The following is a 21,183-nucleotide window of genomic DNA, read 5'->3' on the forward strand; positions in this document are numbered from 1 at the left end:
CGCAAGACTCCAACATGTTACCCTTGTAGCGCTGTATCCTACTCTTCACCATCTCAAACCCTTAACGACCATTAATCTGTTTTTCAGCTTTATAATGATGTTATATATATTCACATATATTACATATATACTCACAAATGTTATATAAGTGCAATCATGCAGTGTGTATTCTTTTAGATAAGTTTTTTTTTTCCCCCATTCAGCATGATTTGAGATTCACACAATTTGTGTGTATCAATAGTTTGTTACCTTGTATTGCTGATTAGTATCCCATGATACGGATGTACCACAGATTGCTTAACAGTTCAGCATTGAAGGACATTTGGGTAGTTTCCAGTTTCTGGCTATTATTAATAAAACTTTCATGAATATTCATTAACAAATTTTAAAATGAAAATAACTTTTAATTTCTCTAGGATATTTTCTCAAGAATGCAATTGCTGGGACATATGGTAAGTCCATTTTTATTTTTTAAAAGAATTTGCCAAACTATTTTGCTGAGTGGCTCTACACTTTTACATTTCCACCAACGTGTCAGTGATCCAGTTTCTCTGCATCCTCACCAGCATTTGGTGGGATCATTAATTTTATATTTAGACATTCTGATAGGTGTGTAGTGATATCTCATGTTATTTTTTAATTTGCATTTCTAGATGTTGACCTTTTCTCATTTGTTTATTTGTCATCTATTTATCCTCTGTAGTAAAATTTCTGTTTATGCACCTTAACCATTTTCTAACTATATTGCTGTTGAGGTTTAGGGGTTTTTTTGTTTTGCTATTTTTTTTGGCAAATGTTTTCTTCCAGTCTATAATTTGCCTTTTTATCCTCTTAACACAATCTTTCACAGAGCAAATGTTTTTAATTTGATGAGGTCAAATTTATCAATTATTTTTTAATGTATTGTATTTTTGGTGTCAAGTCTAAGAATTCTTTTCCTAGTCCTAGTTCCCAAATATTTTCTATTTTTTTCCTATAAGTTTTATAGTTTTGTGTTGTACATCTAATTTCATGATCCATTTGAGTTAAATTTTGTATATAGGGTAAGGTTTAGTTAAGTTTCATCTGTTTGTCTATGAATGCCCAGTTTATCCAGCATCATTTGTTGAAAAAGCTAACCCTCCTCAATTGAATTGTTTTTGCTTCTTTGTCAAAAATTAAATGGGCATATTTATGTGGAAATATTTCTGTTTTCTTAAGCTATTTTTTATGAAGATATCTCTATGGCATTATATCACTCAGAAAAAAAAAAAAAATAGAAATAAAGGCAGATAATCAACTTGCATTTAAGCTAAGAAAATAGGACAAACCGGCCTCTCAAAGACTATACTTCCTGTCCTGATTCTATTATTTAGAATTGTTCGATAATTGGGAAATATCACATCAGTACAGTATGACTGACTCAATCAGAATTCATTGTTAATCAAGGAAATAATATCCATATGCATGATCTCAATTTCTGTCTACAAGATGATGGTCTTCAAGACCTGCCACATCTCTGTATGGAGCCAAAATATATATTTCCAATTTTTCCTAAATATTCTTCAATTAAATATCCAGAAAACTCAATATCTTTAAGTTTAAATCTGAATTTATGGGGATTCCCTGATGGTCCAGTGGTTAAAGACTCTGTGCTTCCAATGCAGGGGTTGTGGGTTCGATCCCTGGTGGGGAAACTAAGATCTCACATGCTGCGCGGTGGCCAAATAAAAATAAAATTTTTTAAAAATCTGAATTTATGATTTCCTCAAGATAAGAATGAGACACGTTCTTTTCACTGCTTTCACAATTTTAGTTAATAGCAGTTTTATTTATTCAGGCACCTAAACACATGGTCAAATGTGACTGTATTTTTTTCCTGATTTTAAAGATCCAGCAGATTACCATATTCTGTCAGCTAAGGATCCCAAATATCACATAAATCATGTATGCTATCTCCATTTTCTAATGCTACTGCATTAATTTGTGTTTTTAATATTTCTTCCTTGGATGTCTATAGTAGTCTTACCTTGGCATTCTAAAACAATGACCATGTCACTATTTCTTAATTCTGATTTCCTCAATGCTTTTGGTCACACTGCTTGAAAATAAAATCTATAACTAAGATATTTAACTTCTCTTTCATCATTTGTAAAATGAAGTTAATTTACCAATGTTTTAATGCCATTCAAAATATAAAATTAGAAAACAATTGACACAAGCTACTTAGACCAGTGACTGGCATGTAACTGCTCAAGAAATGGTAACTATTTTCATTATCATTAGTAAGTTATACAAAACCCTTGATATTTGAAACCTTGACTACATTTTCAAACTAATATTCCTCAAACTTCCATGAGTAGTTTAAACTCACCCTAATGTATCCCAGTAGCCCTGTTAATGACTGAACTCCAACCCATTCTTTGGGATTCTGATCAAACATCATCTGCTTGGTAAAACATTGCCTGTTCTCTCTGGACAGTTAGGCATTTTCTCTTCCTTCTCTAAAGTAATATATAATGTGTGTATTAAATTGTTATATAATTTTTTCAATATTTTTACAATTTATTTCCTTCCCTGAGTTTCTAAAGATCTGTTACCTGAGCTATTATTGTACATTTTCTGTGCTTAAATGTCTAGTTAAATTAATGGAAACTTTAGTTATTAAATATAATTAAATAAGAAACATGAGATTAAAATATGCATTAAAACACTTGGTTGAAAATTAGAAATAATGGCACTTCCAAAATGAGTTAAAATAATATTTTTTCATAATTTTCTAATATTACCCTCACACTTTCTTAACACATTCTCCTTAGACTAACTAGAATAAGGAAAATTGTGGTTTCAATTTCCCTTGTTTAGGTACTTACATGCATGACTATATCCTAATAAAGCTCTCTTTTATAGCTTTATTTTCTAAAGAAAAATACTCTAAATATAACCTTCAACTTGTTTTTCTTTTCTTTTGTTAAATCATGGATATACCTACAAATCTGTAGCTAGAGTGATCAGTGATCCAACACTATCTTCTTTTTCCCTTTTTTAAAAAGAAATGTTTATTTATTTTTTATTAAAGAATAGCTGATTTACAATATTATATTAGTTTCTGGTGTACAATAGACTGATGTGATATTTTTTATAGATTATACTTCATTTAGAGTTATTACAAAACTGGCTATATTTACCTATGCTGTACAATATATCCTACTTGCTTATCTATTTTGTACATAGTAGTTTGTACCTCTTAATCCCATACCCTTATCTTGTCCCTCCCCCTTTCTCCCTCCCCAGTGATAACCACTAGTTTATTCTCTGTGTCTGTGAGTCTGTTTCTGTTTTGTTACATACATTCATTTGTTTCAGTTTTTAGATTTCACATATAAGTGATAACATAGAGAACTGGTCTTTATCTGATATTTCACTAAGCATAATACTCCCTAGGTCCATCCAAGTTTTTGCAAATGAGAGAATCTCATTCTTTTTTATGGCTGAGTAAATATCCCATTATATATAGATATAGATATAGACACACACATAAACACACACACACACACACACCACATCTTCTTTATCCACTCATCTGTTGATGGACATTAGGATGCTTCCATATCTTGGCCATTGTAAATAATGCTGTGAACATTGGGGTGCATATATATTTTCAAAACAATGTTTTCATTTTTTTTTCCAGATATATACCCAGGAGTAGAATTGCTAGATCATATGGTAGTCCTATTTTTATTTTATTTATTTATTTATTGTTTTTTTGATGTCTAATCTTATTATTTGTTACTTTAGAACATCTCATTTCTGACTACACTCAGACTTAGAGGTAGAAGCTCTCAGAGAGGACAGCCTCGACTCTTGGCAGTCTGTTCCTTGCATTTTTCTTTGGCCTCCTTCATTCCCTTGGCCAAAAGTTTAGCATATTCTGAAGTCTTTTCCTTATTTTTCTTAGTATGCTGTTCCTTCAGAGCAATATGCCAACGTTTGTGTTGCAGAACACGTGGAGTAACAAGATGCTGAATCCTGGGTACTTTGGTCCTAGGTTTCTTACCTTCTTTGTTTAGGGGCTTTCTCACAACATACTGGCAGACATTGTCTTCTTTAGAGAGATTGAAAAGTTTGCAGATTCTGCTAGCTCTTTTGGGCCCCAGATGACGAGGCACAGTAGTATCAGTGAGTCCAGGAATATCCTTCTCTCCTTTTTTTATGGTGACCCAACTGAACACTCAGATTGGCATCCACAATGCAACCCCGTACAGATTTGCACTTTCTTTCTTCAGTCCTCCTTGGTCTATAACAGGAATGCCCATTACTCAGTAGCAGGCGGACTTGGCCATGGATCAAGACACCTGCTTCCTGGTGAAACCTTGTTTGTCATTCCCACCACTGATTCAAACCACATAACCCTTCCATTCTTCACCCAGAACATCAGCAGCAACTTCTGTGGCCATACCTTTCTCATAAAAGGTACAAAGTTTTCATTCATCGTCCACTTCAATGAGTTTCTGACAGCCAGGGCCTGGGAAAGAGATATTCACCTTCGTCCTGAAGCAGCTGATGGCCATCAAGTCACTGCGAAGAAGAGTGGTAGTACTATTTTTAGTTTGAGGAATCTCCATACTCTTTTCCATAGCGGCTGCACCAATTTACATTCCCACCAACAGTGTACAAGGGTTCCCTTTTCTCTACATCCTAACCAACATTTATTTGTAGATTTTTGATGATAGCCATTCTGATAGGTGTGAGGTGATATCTCACTGCAGTTTTGATTTGCGTTTCTCTGATGATTAATGATGTTAAGCATCTTTTCATATGCCTGTTGGTCATCTGTATGTCTTCTTTGGAAAAATGTCTATTCAGGTCCTCTGCCCATTTTTAATTTTTTTTTTTTATATATACATACAGTTCTATGAGCTGTTTATATATTTTGGATGTGAACCCCTTATCAGTAATATCATTTGCAAATATTTTCTCCCATTCAGAAGGCTGTCTTTTCATTTTGTCAATGGTTTCTTCTGCTGTGTAAAAGCTTTTAAGTTTAATTAGGCCCCATTTATTTATTTTTGCTGTTATTTCTTTTGATTAAAAAAACATTGTTATGATTTATATTAATGAGTGTTCTGCCTATGTTCTCTTCTAGGAGTTTTATGGTTTCAGGTCTTACAGTTAAGTCTTTAATCCATTCTGAGCTTATTTTTGTATATGGTGTGAGGAAATGGCCTAATTCGTTTACATGTATCTGTTCAGTTTTTCCAGTACCATTTATTGAAGAGACTGTCTTTTCTCCATTATATATTATTTTCTTTTATTTATTTATTTTTGTCTGCATTGGGTTTTCGTTGTTGTGTGCAGGCTTTCTCTAGTCGTGGAGAGTGGGAGCTACTTTTTGTTGCAGTGCACGGGCTTCTCATTATGGTGGCTTCTCTTGCTGCAGAGCATGGGCTCTAGGCACGTGGGCTTCAGTAGTTGTAGCACATGGGCTCAGTAGTTTTGGCGCATGGGCTTAGTTGTTCTGTGGCATGTGGGATCTTTCCAGACCAGGGCTTGAACCCGTGTCCCCTGCATTGGCAGGTGGATTCTTAACCACTGCGTCAGGGAAGTCCCTCTCCATTGTATATTCTTGCCTCCTTTGTAGTAAATTAACTGACCATAGGTGCATGAGTTTTTTTCTGGACTCTCTATTCAGTTCCCTCGATCTATGAGTCTGTTTTTGTGCCAGTACTATACTGTTTTGATTACTGTAGCTTTGTAGTATAGTCTTAAGTCAGGGAACTTGATACCTCAAGCTTTGTTCTTTTTTTTTCAAGATTGCTTTGGCAATTCTGGGTCTTTTGTGGTTCCATATCAATTTTAAGATTATTTGTTCTAGTTCTGTGAAAAATGTCATGGATATTTTGATGGGGATTGTGTTAAATCTGTAGATTGCTTTGGGTAGTATACACAGTTTAACAATATTAACGATTTTCTTAATTTACTTATCACCTAAGCACACACACACACACATACAAATTTCACATATATGACATCATAGATATATGTAGGAGGTTTCTGAGAAGTTTCTTTTCTTTTTATTTTTTTTCCTTTCCTTTTCTTATTCTCCAAAAATATTGTCCTAAACCACACATACACTCAATAGTAGACATAAGGCTATGTTTCATATTTATATATCATCATAAACATATAGAAAATTATAAAATATACAATTTGTAACCACATGCTTTCAGAAATGTGTTATTGTAGAAATTAAACTTTTTGGCACTCAATCATTATGTAAATACTTTAAAGTCATTTGACATAATTTTAACTGCTTCTTCTGAATGCTTTTATAAAGTATGCAAAATCAATTATGCCAAAATTTGTCTCAATTCACATTGTGGCCTTCTTTTGCCATTACAGTGTTCCAGCACACATGTATATCCATTAATGCTTCTATTTCATTTTTTTTAAATCACAGAAGCAGGCTTGATGAATAAAAGAGCAAATACATCTCTAAATTTTGATATTGTGGTACAATTTGCATTTGCCTTAACAATGAATAAAAGCACCCTACATATACCTGTGAAAGTCTGATGGTGGTGAAACAATTTAGCAACTTTACTAAATTTTAATTTCTCTACTTTGCAAATAGAGCAACCGCTTGGTAGCTAACACCCATTGTTGCTGGTTTGCATTCTTGTCCTAAAGCACCAATTGAACTTTATTAGCCTTTGCTGGCAGGGTGGGGAGCAGGGAGAGAGAGATAGACAGACAAACAGAAACAGAGACAGAGACAGAGACAGAGAGGGAGGGAGTGAGTTTAAGAAACTGGTTTATGCTATTGTGAAGTTCGGCAAGTCCAGAATCTGCAGTGTAGGCTAGTAGGCTGGGGACCTAGGGAAGAGTTGATGCGACAGTCTGAGTTGCAAGGAAGTATGCTGGTAGAATTCTCTTTTCTTCAGAGGAGGTCAGTCTTTTTCTATTAAGTACTTCAACTAATTTGATGAGGTCCATTCACATTATGAAGTATAATCTGCTTTACCCAAAATCTACTGATTTAAATGTTAATCTCATCTAAACAATACTTCACAGAAATATCTGGAATAATATTTGACAACTATCTGAGTACAGTGGAGAGCCAGGTTGACAACTAAGTTTAACCACAACAACTATGTATATGATTTCATCTTCCTACACACAAAGAAACTGAGACCTAGTACTGTCAAAATGCTGTGTTAAATCAAAAACAGACATTTTACATTTAACTAATTTTGTAGCTGAAACCACTAGTTTTCCCCCCAAGTAAAGACTATTTTCTTCCCTTCTTTCTTAGAAATAGAATCCTGGAATTATTTGGATACATGACCATTTGGAATAAACACTGTATTTCCAAGACTTACTTGGAAATAGTTGTAGTCATGTAACTAAGATCTAGCCAATGGAATGAAAGAATATTTATCAGCTGTCTTTTCCAAGATGTATCTTTAATAGGAATGGGTGTGTTCTTCAGTTTTCTTTTATCACAATTGAATCTGGAGTAAATTAACATGCTAAGTATGGCAGACCAGGTAGATACTAGTAAACTGGCTTCCTTTATAAAAGCTTTAGACTGCTGTCATATTCAATTTGCTTGAGGAAGAAAGATGTTTCTATGTTGATTAAGTCACTATTATATTAAGCTTTTTATTACTAACAGGCAAATAATACACTTGTTTTAGATAAACTCTGGTGGCTGATTACAATGTGCCTTTCTATGTTCTATACAAATCTTTCTACTTACATAGAATGGCCCACTAACTCATTCTCAAATAAAATTATTTTTCAATGATATTTTTTCCATGCTACCAATTATCTGGCATGACTTTCCAATTAATTATGAACATATTTCACTTCCATTAATTAAGGAAATATAAAATTTTAAGGTACATTTACAAATCAACAATCTACATGATATACTGACACATTGTGGGAGAGTCCTAGAAGTTTCTCAGTTATTTAGACAAAATATCAAATAGCTTAAGACCTTTATCACTTATAAACAAGGATTTTTTTTCTAATTCTGCTTAATCATGATTTTATTTAAAAAAAAAAACAATCAAAACAGTAAAGTTAAGGCCATTGTAATCCTTTTGTTCTAATAATATTACAGATTTTTGTAAAATCAGTGTTTTTATGATGCTGGAGTAATATATCTATTCAATTGTTCTTTCAAACATTGATTCATTTATCCAGCTATTTATTCTATGAAAGAATTAACAAGAATCTACTGAATACCAGCTCTGAGGATAAAAGTATACATAAGGCACAGGGTCTGCTTTCAAGCTTCTGGTAATCTTTGAAGGAAAAAAAAGATATTTATCATGCCATGTATCAGATACATGAAAGGAATAAGTATAGGATATTAGTGTGGCTAACTTAATGTTGGTTTTAATAATTCTCTCTGTTGATGTCCTCCCATGAGAAGTAGAAAAACTGGAGCTGTGAATATTGATTTCTCAACGCCTGGAGTTTTTCTTCTTTAGAATTGCTGAGAAACTAAGAGAAGACTGGAGAGTCATTAGGACATAGATTAATGGACACCTCTTTAACGTGGATCCACAGGGACTTTAAAAATTTCTCTGATCATTATATGGCTAGCACCAATATCTCAGGAAGTTTGGCACTCATTTTTTTCCTTTAAACAACAGTTTTGTGGTAAGAATGAATCCCTAGGGGTGTAAAAAGTGTCAGTTGTTTGTATTCAAAAGAATACTCTTCTCAGACTGCAGTGGTAAATATTACTCTTTCTTTCTTAAGTAACTCATGTTGTCTGAGTCTAGGAAGAAATAACATAGACACGGTTTGTCAATATATCTCAGAAGAAAATATCACAGATGTGTCCCATCCTTTTCAAGTTCAACGTGTACCCCCACTGGATTTATCAATATTTCATGTTGATAAAAACAAACGGGGTGAGGATGAGATTTGATCAGATTTGCTGAGTCTTAAAGGAGGAAATAGAACTTAGCAATATGTGATAAAAGTGCTAAATGGCTGAAAATAACCATAAGATGTTCTGGAACCTTTACAGGTATGCTTCTGCAGTTTTCATGACGTTATGGGTGGTAAGGAGAGGTACATAAACGTGAATAATTTTACTCATTTGTTTAGGAAATGTAAAATGATTAATTTAGTCAAGTAAAGAAACTTTTCATTCCGTAAATGTAGGTAGCCTTTGTCTTGAAGTTATGGATTATTGAGTAATTAGAAGAATCCATGGGCATTTATGAGTGAGATTTTTTTTAATTTATAAAAAATATCTCCAGACTTGGACAACAAAAACCCCTAGCTCAGAAGAGAAACAAAACAGAGTGCATAGCTGAAAGAATTCAAGAAGTCAGGGAGAATTGGAAAAAGACTTGACTAAGCAAATATTATAAAGAGATGCAGGAGTAAAAGAAAAGGACATATTTAGACTTATGGCCTTAATATTTTCAAGTAGAGAGTAAGCAGAAAAAACCTTTCATCAGAAATAAAGATTACTGTCTGACTTACTTCACTTAGTATGATAATCTCTAGTTGCATCCATGTTGCTGCAAATGGCATTATTTCATTGCTTTTTATGTCGGAGTGATACTCCATTGTATATATGTACTACATCTTCATCCATTCATCTGTTGATGGACATATAGGTTGCTTCCATATCTTGCTTCCAGTGCTGCTATGAACACTGGAGTGCATGTATCTTTTTGAATTAGAGTTTTCATATTTTCCATATATATGCCCAGGAGTGGGATTGCTGGATCATATGTTTATTTTCAGTTTTTTTAGGGAACCTCCATACTGTTTTCCATAGTCACTGCACCAACAGTGACATTCCCACCAACAGTGTAGGAGGGTTCCCTATTCTCCACACCCTCTCCAGCACTTATTATTTGTAGACTTTTTGATGATGGCCATTCTAACCTGTGTGAGGTAGTACCTCACTGTAGTTTTTATTTGAATTTCTCTAATAATTAATGATGTTGAGCATCTTTTCACGTGCCTATTGGCCATCTGTATGTCTTCTTTGAAGAAATGTCTACTTAGGTCTTCTGCCTGTTTTTTACTTGTGTTTTTTGGGTTTTTGTTATTGAGCTGTATAAGCTGTTTGTATATTTTGGAAATTAATTCCTTGTGGGTCATAGGTCACATCATTTGCAAATATTTTCTCCCATTCCATAGTTTGTCTTTTTGTTTTGTTTATGTTTTCCTTCGATGTGCAAAAGCTTTTAAGTTTAATTAGGTTCCACTTGTTTATTTTTGCTTTTGTTTTCATTAGTCTAGGGGACAGATCCCAAAAAAAATATTGCTGTGATATATGTCAAAGAGTGTTCTGCCTATATTTTCCTCTAGGAATTTTATATTATCTGGTCTTATATTTAGGTCTTTAATCCATTTTGAGTTTATTTTTGTATATGGTGTTACAGAATGTTCTAACTTCATTCTTTTACATGTAGCTGTCCAGTACCCAGTACCACTTATTGAAGCGACTGTATTTTCTCCCTTGCATATTTTTGCCTCCTTTGTCATAGATTAAGTCAGACTGAGAAAGACAAATATCATATGATATCACTTTTATGTGGAATCTTTAAAAATGATACAAATGAATTTACTTACAAAACAGAAATAGACTCACAGACATAGAAAACAAATTTATGATTACTAAAGGGAAAAGGGTGTCGGGATAAATTAGGAATTGGGGATTAACAGATATACACTACTATATATAAAATAAACAACAAGGACCTACTGTATAGCACAGGGAACTACATTCAATATTTTGTAATAACCTATAATGGAAAAGAATGTGAAAAACAATAAAAATATATAAATTGATTCACTTTTCTGTACACCTGAAACATTATAAATCAACTATACTTCAATTTTTTTTTTTAATTTAAATAAAATAAAGCAACGAATGGGTGACCATTCTTCATGCACCTAGTCAAAAATTACAACATGACAATTATAGCCTGAATATATAGATGACAACCAACTCTCTGACTTACCTTCATCTAACATGAACTGCCATGTTGTTTTTGGTTTATGGAATCTAAACCTCTTCCTAAAGTTGATGCTATCTGACTCCAGTCCCCAGATCTGTCAAATCCTGGACCTGGTCTCTAAGCCTGATGTTCTTTTAAACTAAAAATACTAGAGCTAATTATAAATTACCCTTGGTTCTCAGCTTTAAACATATCTCTTTTAATCATATGCTTGAGTTATTGATAAATTCATAGCCTAAAGTAGGACCAGCCTATTTTTCTACTATTTCTCTTATAATTATCTTCTAGAAAATAGTCTTCTATTTAATCTCAAAACCTGGGCTTGGGGTCTTTATGTTAGCTGAAAGACTTGTCTGGTGCCAACTTTTTGCCTGCCTATATTTCTATGGATTATTCCCAAATATCCATTATACTCATTCACAAGTAATCTGATGAACTTTAAAAATATTGAAATGATTAAACCATAACTTGATGGCTTTTCAAATTCATTGTATAACATTTTTTCTATTTGAACCTTCTCTTAAGTTTTTAACTGCATATGTACCCCCAATTAATTAAAATAAATAATATGGTAGCCAACCCACAGAACTGTGAGAAAAGTATATATATTTTTGTGTTAAGACACTAAGTTTTGGGATGGCTTGTTATGTGATAATAGATAACTGCTGCATAAACAGATGAACTAATGCAGAAATGGGCTGCTGCCATAACCAAAATTTAAACTATGTGGGTTGCATTTGATATAAGGCAACAAGCTCAGTCTGGTAATGCAATGCAGAAACTGTTAGAAAAGCTTGGAAAATGGGGCTTCCCTGGTGGCGCAGTGGTTGGGAGTCCGCCTGCCGATGCAGGGGACGCGGGTTCAAGTCCTGGTCTGGGAGGATCCCACATGCCGCGGAGCGACTGGGCCCGTGAGCCACAACTACTGAGCCTGCGCGTCTGGAGCCTGTGCTCCGCAACAAGAGAGGCTGCAGCGGTGAGAGGCCCGCGCACCGCGATGAGGAGTGGCCCCCGCTTGCCGCAGCTGGAGAGAGCCCTCGCACGGAAACGAAGACCCAACACAGCCAAAAATAAATAAATAAATAAATAAATAAAAATTAAAAAAAAAAAAAAAAAAGCTTGGAAAATGACAACTTACATTTGTAATAGTGAAATAATTGAAAAATGTTGTCTGTGATGACTTGGAACATAAAAAAATGCATATAATATTCTTGTGAACAGTAGAAGATTATTACCAGGTAAAAATTTAGAAGTATCATTGGCTTTTTTAAACTATCAATGGTAATATACAAGAAAGATATTAACTAAACTCAAATATTAGAGTTTGCAGAAATAATTTAGAGAGAATATAAATGATCCAAAACTTTCTGATTTAGAAAATAACACTTGTTATCAATTCCAGGCTCCCAAGTTTCAAAAGATTTTTAAACCAAGAGATAGCCTCAAGGTCAAAGAAAATTTAAGATGTAGGCAACAACCAATGATTAAGACTACTGAGTAACTTAAATTGATGCCAAGTACACTCCCTCAACTATACAAAAAGGCTTCTAAGAATCTTAAGAACATTGTCTCACAGCAGCCTGAAATTTCCAAAGTTTATAGATACCTGCCCCAATTATGAGTGTGATGATTGAGGAAAGCAAAGGAACCAGTCATGTTTAGGGGAAATCCACAGGACCTTTAAGAAAGTTGTATTGGTGAAAGTGATGCTAACTTGGACGAAAAAGGTTCAAATGCAAAACTTTTTTAAAAAGGGTCTTTCAGCCCCTACCATGCTATGAACAAGAAGGAGGTTAAGAAAGACACTAAGCTACACACATGACATTTTTTATAGAAAAAAAAGTTAGATCATAGGGCAGATATCCACAGATAACAATGGACCAGACACTACTTTAGGGCAGAATACAGGCCAAATCAAGAAATATTTGATAACTTCAGATTTGGGAGAAGTTTTTGGCTGCCACATTGCTATGGAACAGTGATTTCCATGTACCTACCATTTTTGCCATTTTCAAATGTGAGTATTTATATGACTGTTACTCTGTCCTTACATAATCATTGTATGTTGGTTGCATTATAAATCAATGACAGACTCATCTGAGAAACCATCTCTGCATACAATTTTAAAGCATGAGATTCTGAACTCATTATCTGATGGCATGATTGAATGAGACATTTGGGAGTGTTGGGAGTTAATATATGTATTTTTTATGTTGGAGAGGATATAAATCAACTGGAAGAAAATTACTGTAGATTGCTCACATTAATATGTTCTCCTTTTTATTAGAGTATAAGTAATAATACTTCTTTTTATGTGTATATACCCTGATAGTTTCCTGCCACAATGACACTTATACAATATGTCTTCAGACTTCTTTGGCCAATGGAATACAAGAAAAGTCAAGCCAGTGAATTTTTAAAAATATTTATACATATGGGCTTGCCCCCTTTTGCTGTTTTTGGTATCATATGACTGCTATATGAAGAATTTTCAACTAGTCTGCTGTATGATAAGAGACTCAATTTCATCTGTAATTGTAACTCAATATGTAACTCAATTTCATCTGTTATATCATCCAACAACAGCCTGCCAACTTCCAGATAAGTGAATAAATCCATCCTACATTATCTAGCTATCTGCTGACATAATAGATTGTTTCAGTCACATCAGCAAGTTCAAGCAAGTTCGGCTGAGCCTGTTCAAACATGAAGTATCAATAACTCAACCCACAGAATCTTGAGATAAATGAATGATTTTTAAGAGCCTGTATTTTTCAGAGTGTTTTGTTGTAAGCCAAAGGTAACTGACAGAAATAACTGGACATGTTTCATAATATATTTTGAACTAGATAATACAGATTAATCCAATGCAATTGACCTGAAAACACAAATCATTTTATAGGATACCCTTGTATTATATTAATATTGATAAGATGAAGAATAATAAAATAGAATCAGTAGAAGAAAACTGAGAAAGGAAATAATTATTTCAGATTTTCACACTGAAAGGGAGATACATTTTAATAAGATAGTTGCATACCATAAGGTGTGGAACTTGTAGGATAACAGTACAGATTAACCAATTACATGGACATTGAACATTTTAAAAAACCTCCCCTTAGTGAGAAAGCAGAACTGGCAGGTGATTTAGTCATGCTCTCTTTTCAACTGAATATCCTTCTTGAAAAACAGGCATCAAAGAAGAGTCTGAACCTTTGTGTGACCTGGTGCACAGTTTGATATTTTAAACCCCATGCTTTCAGCAAGGCAAGATTTTAGCCTCATTGTATTATTCAGTATTATTCTATGATAAAATGGCTTGTTGTCTTTGTACCACACCTTTCTCCAGCCTGAGATTGTCACTGTCACCAAAGAGATAACAGCACAGATAGAACTGTTTCTACAATTGGTTAACAAAACTTCAAGTCTTCATAGGATCAAGGACAAAGAGTAAAAGCAGTTGGTGTATTCTCCTCCCTCCCCATCATGATAATTTGTCACAGGCATTGAATCAACACCACCCTTACAAGAAAAGAAGGTGGAAGTGTTAGGGACATGCCTTTTATACACTTTGGACAATGATTACCTTCTCACAGTCTGTACATAAATCTCATCAGGAACAGTTTTCTGAAGGTGCAATCTGCCTCTTTAGTAAGAAACAACAAAAATAACTTTCAAATGTTAAATATATGGTCATCTGGTTTTAGTGTAGTCTAGTTAAAAAAAAAAAAAAATTACCTCTAAATCTCTGTTATCTCTGTTAAAATAGAAAGACAATTTCCAAATAGTAAGCTTTTGTTCACCGGTATGTTATTGTGACTGTTAACAAAAAGATAACTTTATTTTTGGTGTTGTCAACCACTTTCTTCATATCCTGTTCTAACTCACTGGCGAATCTAACCACCTTCTTCCTGTTTCAGTAGGGCTCCCTTACTTCCTTGGTATATACATTCAATTCAAAACTTTTAAAAATTATTATTTTATAGTATCTTCCTGCTTGAGAATGTTGAAATTGGTGCTAAGGATTGTGTCTCTAAAAGTCAATGCTGCCATTTCTGCTGCTATTCTTCCCTTTCCCTCTTAGTTTATCTGTCACATATACCAAGTTGGTCCACCCCAACTGGTTACATCTACTACCCAAGGAAGCCTTATAATCAAGAAGACCTCTGACATGACAGACTTTACCATCAAGTATCTTTCTTGAGGTTTCAAGAAGCCAAAAATGCCTTGTGTGCCCTTTGAAATTTGTAATACATGATAAGGAAGGAAATGTCTCCATCTCTATTTGCATTTAAGGCTCTTAGAGAGTTAGCGAAGTATAATGAGATAGATTCTTTCACATAAAAAGCTCTATTTATTTGTCTTTGAAACCCCATCTCTCTAGAATAGGATTTCCTGAAGTTGGTACTACTGATATTTTAGGCATAACTCTTACTGGGGTGGGGGAGCTTCCTTTGCATTATAGATGTTTAACAGCATCTCTGACTACTACTCTCTGGATGTAGATAATATCCTCATCATTTATAGCAAACAAAGATATCTCCAGACATTGTCAAATATTTCCTGAGTGTCAAAAATGAGAACTACTAGTTAAGAACCGCTGCTATAGAATTTGAGTATCATTATATGGGGTTAATCCATGGAACAAATCTGAGTGAAAAATATTTTCACTAAAATCACATTTCCCTCCAAATAAGAATTTATTACTAAGAAAAGTTTGCCTGAGTGATTCCTCTCTTATGGTGCCCACAGTATACCTGCCTGTCAGTGAACCTCCCAAACATGCCTGGACACATCTATTTCATATGTTGAAAAACTGGGTTTTCAACCTTGGCTTCTTCATGATGTTTTTTTTAGTCACCATAGTCAACAAATTGCATGTAAAAAAGGCATATGATGAAATGAGCAATGATTTTAAAATTACTACTAAATGCTTAATCATCTATACTGTCAGAAAAATACAATAGTTCATATTGTTGAGACGCCCCCAATCTCTCCAACAAAAAGACAAGCTTAAAAAAGTATAAATATAATGAGCTTCAGGTATCCAGCAACTTGAAATTCTAAGAAATTTTGAACATTTTTTTTGCAATATGTCTAATTGGTGTGCTGTCAAAATAATCTTCTAAAATCATGTGAGATGAAAATAGATATGTTTCAGATATGGAATGTTTCAAAGGTATAATCAGATGATCAGTCAGACGTGAAAAAAATAAGTTGGGAACATTTTGTACCCTTCATTTTTTTCCTGGCAATACGTGGGTTATTTTTAAATTTTAGGTATGATTTTTATACTGTTCTGAAAGTATGTGTGTATATTTAAGCTTTAAGTCCTAGCCTTGGCTTTAAATGAACAATGATAGGCTTCAAGCTGGGTAAATAGAATGATTTTTGGTTACACAGAAAAATTGAATTTTAAAAGGCCTAAGTAAGTTGTGTTGGTTGGTCTTTTCTTCTGGAGATGTATTAGTCTTCTGTCACTTCCTGCAACTGAGTTGATTAATTTGCCCTAGGGGCAGGACAGGAATAAAGAAGCAGATGTAGAGAATGGACTTGAGGACATGGGGAGGGGAAAGGGTAAGCTGGGACGACGAAGTGAGAGAGTGGCATGGACATATATATACTACCAAATGTAAAATAGATAACTAGTGGGAAGCAGACGCATAGCACAGGGAGATCAGCTCAGTGCTTTGTGACCACCTAGAGGGGTGGTATAGAGAAGATGGGAGGAAGACGCAAGAGGGAAGGGATATGCAGATATATGTATACGTATAACTTATTCACTTTGTTATACAGCAGAAACTAACACAACGTTGTAAAGCAATTATACTCCAATAAAGATGTTAAAAGTAAAAGAAAAGACTGCAAACCAAAACAGCTTCCAGCCCTAGTAAGGTCAGTGGTTCTCAAAGTTGAGTCTCCGGCTGAGTTGACTCAGTATCACCTGAGAACTTTTTAGAACAGTAACTTGTCTGACTGCCTTATCCCAACAAATGCCCTCCTCCTTCCTCATCCTCATCTATTTAATGATAAAGTGTGGGTGTGGGACCCAACAATCTGTGGTTTAATAAGAAGTTCCAATGCTAATGATGCATGATCAAGACTGCAAACCACTGAGTTAAGGAAACTGGAAAGCTCACATAATTAATATGGTTTGGTGAAGACTAAAGACTACAGCAAATTATTAGAGAATGTGTATCCTGTTTTAAACCTGTTGTTTTCAATTTAACACTCTGCTAGTTCAAAAAATAAAAAAAAAACTTTCTGTAAGATAAATTCTGCCTATTCTACCTACATGCTGCCAGTTTTTAAGGCTTTTAAACATATGCTCTTCTTCTTTAACTCACAGACTCATTTTATACTAATAATTATGTCACTTTTCCTACTTTCTCGGTTTTAATTTTATGTATCATCTGAACCATGTGGTTCAGGTCCTAACTTCATGAATTAGTTATTTTTAGAAAGTGTTATGTAATGTGATCTAAAATATTTATTAAAGGATTAAAAAGTCACTTTTTATATCTGTAAATACTCCTATGTTATAGTCATCAAATAACATGATAAGATACTTTAAAAATCAATTGAATTAGAAAAACACCAATCATTCAGTGGTTAATGAGTTATTTTGACCCTCAGCAAAGGAATGGAAAAAGTCAACTGCAACTCTGGTATTTAAAAATAGCTAATCTTCTAACAGTTCTGATTTTTTAAAATTTTATTTCAATTGTTCTTATGGTTAGTGGTGTTAACATTTTTGTATTGAATTTTAACATGATTTTAATTTCTATACTTAAAGAGGTATTTTCACTCCATAGAAAATAGGAACTAGAGGTTTCTTGCAAGTCTTTGCAGGTATTCTGGTATTTTTTAATGGCATTTTCTTAACTCGGTGATTAGAACAATGGCATATGTTGGTAATGAATTACTCATAGGGTGATTTGGCCAAGATCACCGGAGCAAAATGTTATAAATCTAAGCCTTGTTTTTTCCCAGAATGCAATAAAATCTAGTTTATAAAAAATGAAATATGTGAACTCAACCTCAGGGATATAAAAAGTCAACTGAAAGCCCTGGTTTATGTGGTAAGTTTCCTGCATGTGAAATTTCAGGGATGAGTTTTAGACTTATACTCGGTTATATTGCTTCATAAATTAATTTATTTAAATATTTCCTTTAATGCCAACATTTTTGGATGATAAAAATAATTAAGGGATGAGACTGCTATTATTCACTTGACACTGTAGAAAATTTAAATACCCAGAAAGTACAGACATACCAGGATTTGAACTTCTAACCTTTCACAATATTATCTAAACATCTTATTTTCTAAGCTGTGCAGGGATTTTTTTTTTTTTTTTTTTTAATAAGAACGTGGGATTTTTGGTATGTGTATGTGCTAAGAACGCTTAAGGATCTAGTCTCTTAACAAATTTCAGGTATACAGTATTGTTAGCTATGATCACCATGCTGTACATTAGATCCTTAGAACATACTCAATTTCTAAATGAAAGTTTGTACCTTTTCTCTCCCCATTTCTCCCACATCCCAAGTCCTGGCAACCACCATTATATTCTCTGGTTCTGAGTTCAAATTTTTTAAATTATCAGATTAATATTAGTTTTCAGATTATTATTTAAATTTTAGATCTCACACCTAAGTGATATATATAAATTGGAAAAAGGATCTTGACTCAAAATTAAATTTCTAAAATTCAGTTTTCCAAAAAATAAAATAAAATAAAAAATCATTTTTCTTAGCAAAAGCTTACTTTAGTTATTAATTTTAAAGTGCTTAAACCAAAAACATACAAGTCTTTTCATTTTAAAATGTTATGCTTCTGACAGTTTTGAGTTTATATTTTTGTGTTTTAAACTTTGGATAAGAAAATTAGCCAAATCGGTAAATAGGTGTGTGTGTGTGTGTGTGACCCAGGCAAATCATTTGACTATTTTTATATGAGGGTTTTGCTTTTTTACTTACTGAATCATGTATTCTTTATATATTCTGAAATAATTCCTTTCTCATAAATGTCTTCTTTCAAACCCCTGATTTGTTTTGAGAAGCTAAAGATTTTGCTTTTAATGAAGTTTATTGTGTCAATCATTTTCTTTTTGATTAGTGCTTTTCTTCTCTTCTGAAGAAATCATTTTCTATCTCAAGTCATGTAGATAATCTATCTCCTCTTTTTTTCTTTTAACCTTTCAAATTTAGCTATATGATGTTCCTGGGCTTGATTTTGATGTATGCTATGAGGTAGGAGTTTAAGTATACTTTTACATTACTTTTCAAGTAATTAAGCATCTTTATGAAAAAATCCTTCATTTCTTCAGGGCACTGCAGTGGCATGCATATAACAACACAGATGCAGGTAAATTTATAAACTTCCTATTCAGTTTTGATGGTCAATTTATACAAATACCAGACTAGTGTCTTCCTTATATTTTACAGTGTTAAGACCTCATCTTCTTCAAGATGTCCTTGACTCTTCTTGTACTTCTGCATTTCTATATAAATAAATATATATATATATTATATATATATATATATATATATATATATATTAGTATATGCTTGTCAACTTTTGCTAGAAAAAAAAATACCTGGAAATTTTATTAGTATTGTTTCTAATCTATATCAATTTGGGGAGAATTACCATCTTTGCAATAATGAGTCTTATATACATAGTATATTCCTCCAATTACATGTCAACATTTTTTCAGTAATATTTTGTATGTTTTCTTGCCAGGAGTAAATATAGAGGTAAATATTTCATTGGGATTATTCCTCATTATATATTATGTAATGCTAATGTAAATGAAGTCTTTTTGAAATGCCATTTTCTAATTTCTTGTTGCCAGATATTGAAATAATTGTTTTTCTATATTGACCTTGTATACTACAACATTGCTGAATTTAATTCTTAGTTACATATTTATCTATAAATTTCTTTTACATTTTGTTTTATAATTGTGTCACCTGCAAATAGTTCTTCCTTTCTAGTTTTTATATATTTTATTGCTTTTTACTTCCTCATTATATTACATAAATCCTCTACTACATAGTTGAATACAAGCAAGTAGAGCATACATTTTTATTTCATTCCTAACCTTAAGGAAAAAGTTTTCAATATCTCCTCTTTACAAATGATTTTAAGGTAGTTATTCTTTATCAGATTAAGGAAGTTTCTTAATATTTGTAGGTGGTTAAATTTTTTATCATATCTAATTTTATCAAAAGCTTTTTTTGCATACTTTGAGATTATCATATTATTTTTTTCCTTTTTATTTTGTTAATGTGGCAATTACAGAGATCCACAGGAAGTTATATTATAACCAAGTTCTCAAAACCAAGGACAGAGAGACTCTTGAAAACAGCAACAAAGAAGCAATCATCATATACATGGATTCCTCAATTAGATTAACAGCTGATTCTCATCAAAACCATAGAGGCCAGAAGGCACTGGAGTGACATATTTGATGGGTTGAAAGAAAAATAAAAACTGTCAAACAACAATTCCATATCCAGCAAATTTATATTTCTGAAAATGAAGGAGAAATTAAGACATTCCCAGATAAACAAAAACTGAGAGTTAATTGCTAGCAGAGCTTCTCTACAAAAAAATGGTTAAAAAAAAAAAAAAAAAAAAAAATTCAACCTGAAAAGAAAGGACAATAGATATTAACACGAATCCACATAATAAACATTCAAACATGAATTACCTTTCTACAGTGATAAATAAACATTGATAAAGGTAACAACCTCAGTAAACCTAAAAAAAAATTACATATTTATTTGTAACTCCTTTTTTTTCTGTATGATTTAAAGGCCAAAACTGTAAAAAACAAAATTACAAATCTATATTGATGGACACATAATGTGTAAATTTGTAATTTGTGACAGTAACAGCACAAAAGGGAGGGGGAAGGCGATATATAGGAGAATGTTTTTGTGTACTATTGAGATTAAGATGGTATTAATCCAAATTCATTTTTTTTTTATTTTGAGGTTAATTAAACTCTCAAGGCAACCACTAAGAATATAACGAAATATCTATATAATAAAAGAAATGACAAATGGTATGGTAGAAAAAACATTTTTAACACAAGAGAAGGCAGTAATAGAGGAATTGAGGAACAAAAAATATATAAAACATTTAGAAAACAAATAACAAAAAGTCAGAATTAAGCCCTTTCTT

General features: G+C 33.0%; 1 pseudogene across 1 annotated transcript in view; it reads right to left on the minus strand.

The window, feature by feature from the left end:
- LOC309628906 (small ribosomal subunit protein eS6 pseudogene) overlaps window positions 1-12,100 on the minus strand; it is a 28,453-nt pseudogene extending 16,353 nt beyond the window's left edge. Inside the window, exon 1 of the transcript in view lies at window positions 1-12,100. This exon is cut by the window's left edge and continues 16,353 nt beyond it. The product of the transcript in view is annotated as a small ribosomal subunit protein eS6 pseudogene (transcript).
- Between the last annotated feature and the right edge of the window lie 9,083 nt (window positions 12,101-21,183).

This window comes from Balaenoptera borealis (genome assembly GCF_965194805.1).
Source record: "Balaenoptera borealis genome assembly, chromosome: 5".
NCBI classification, from domain to species: Eukaryota; Metazoa; Chordata; class Mammalia; order Artiodactyla; family Balaenopteridae; genus Balaenoptera; species Balaenoptera borealis.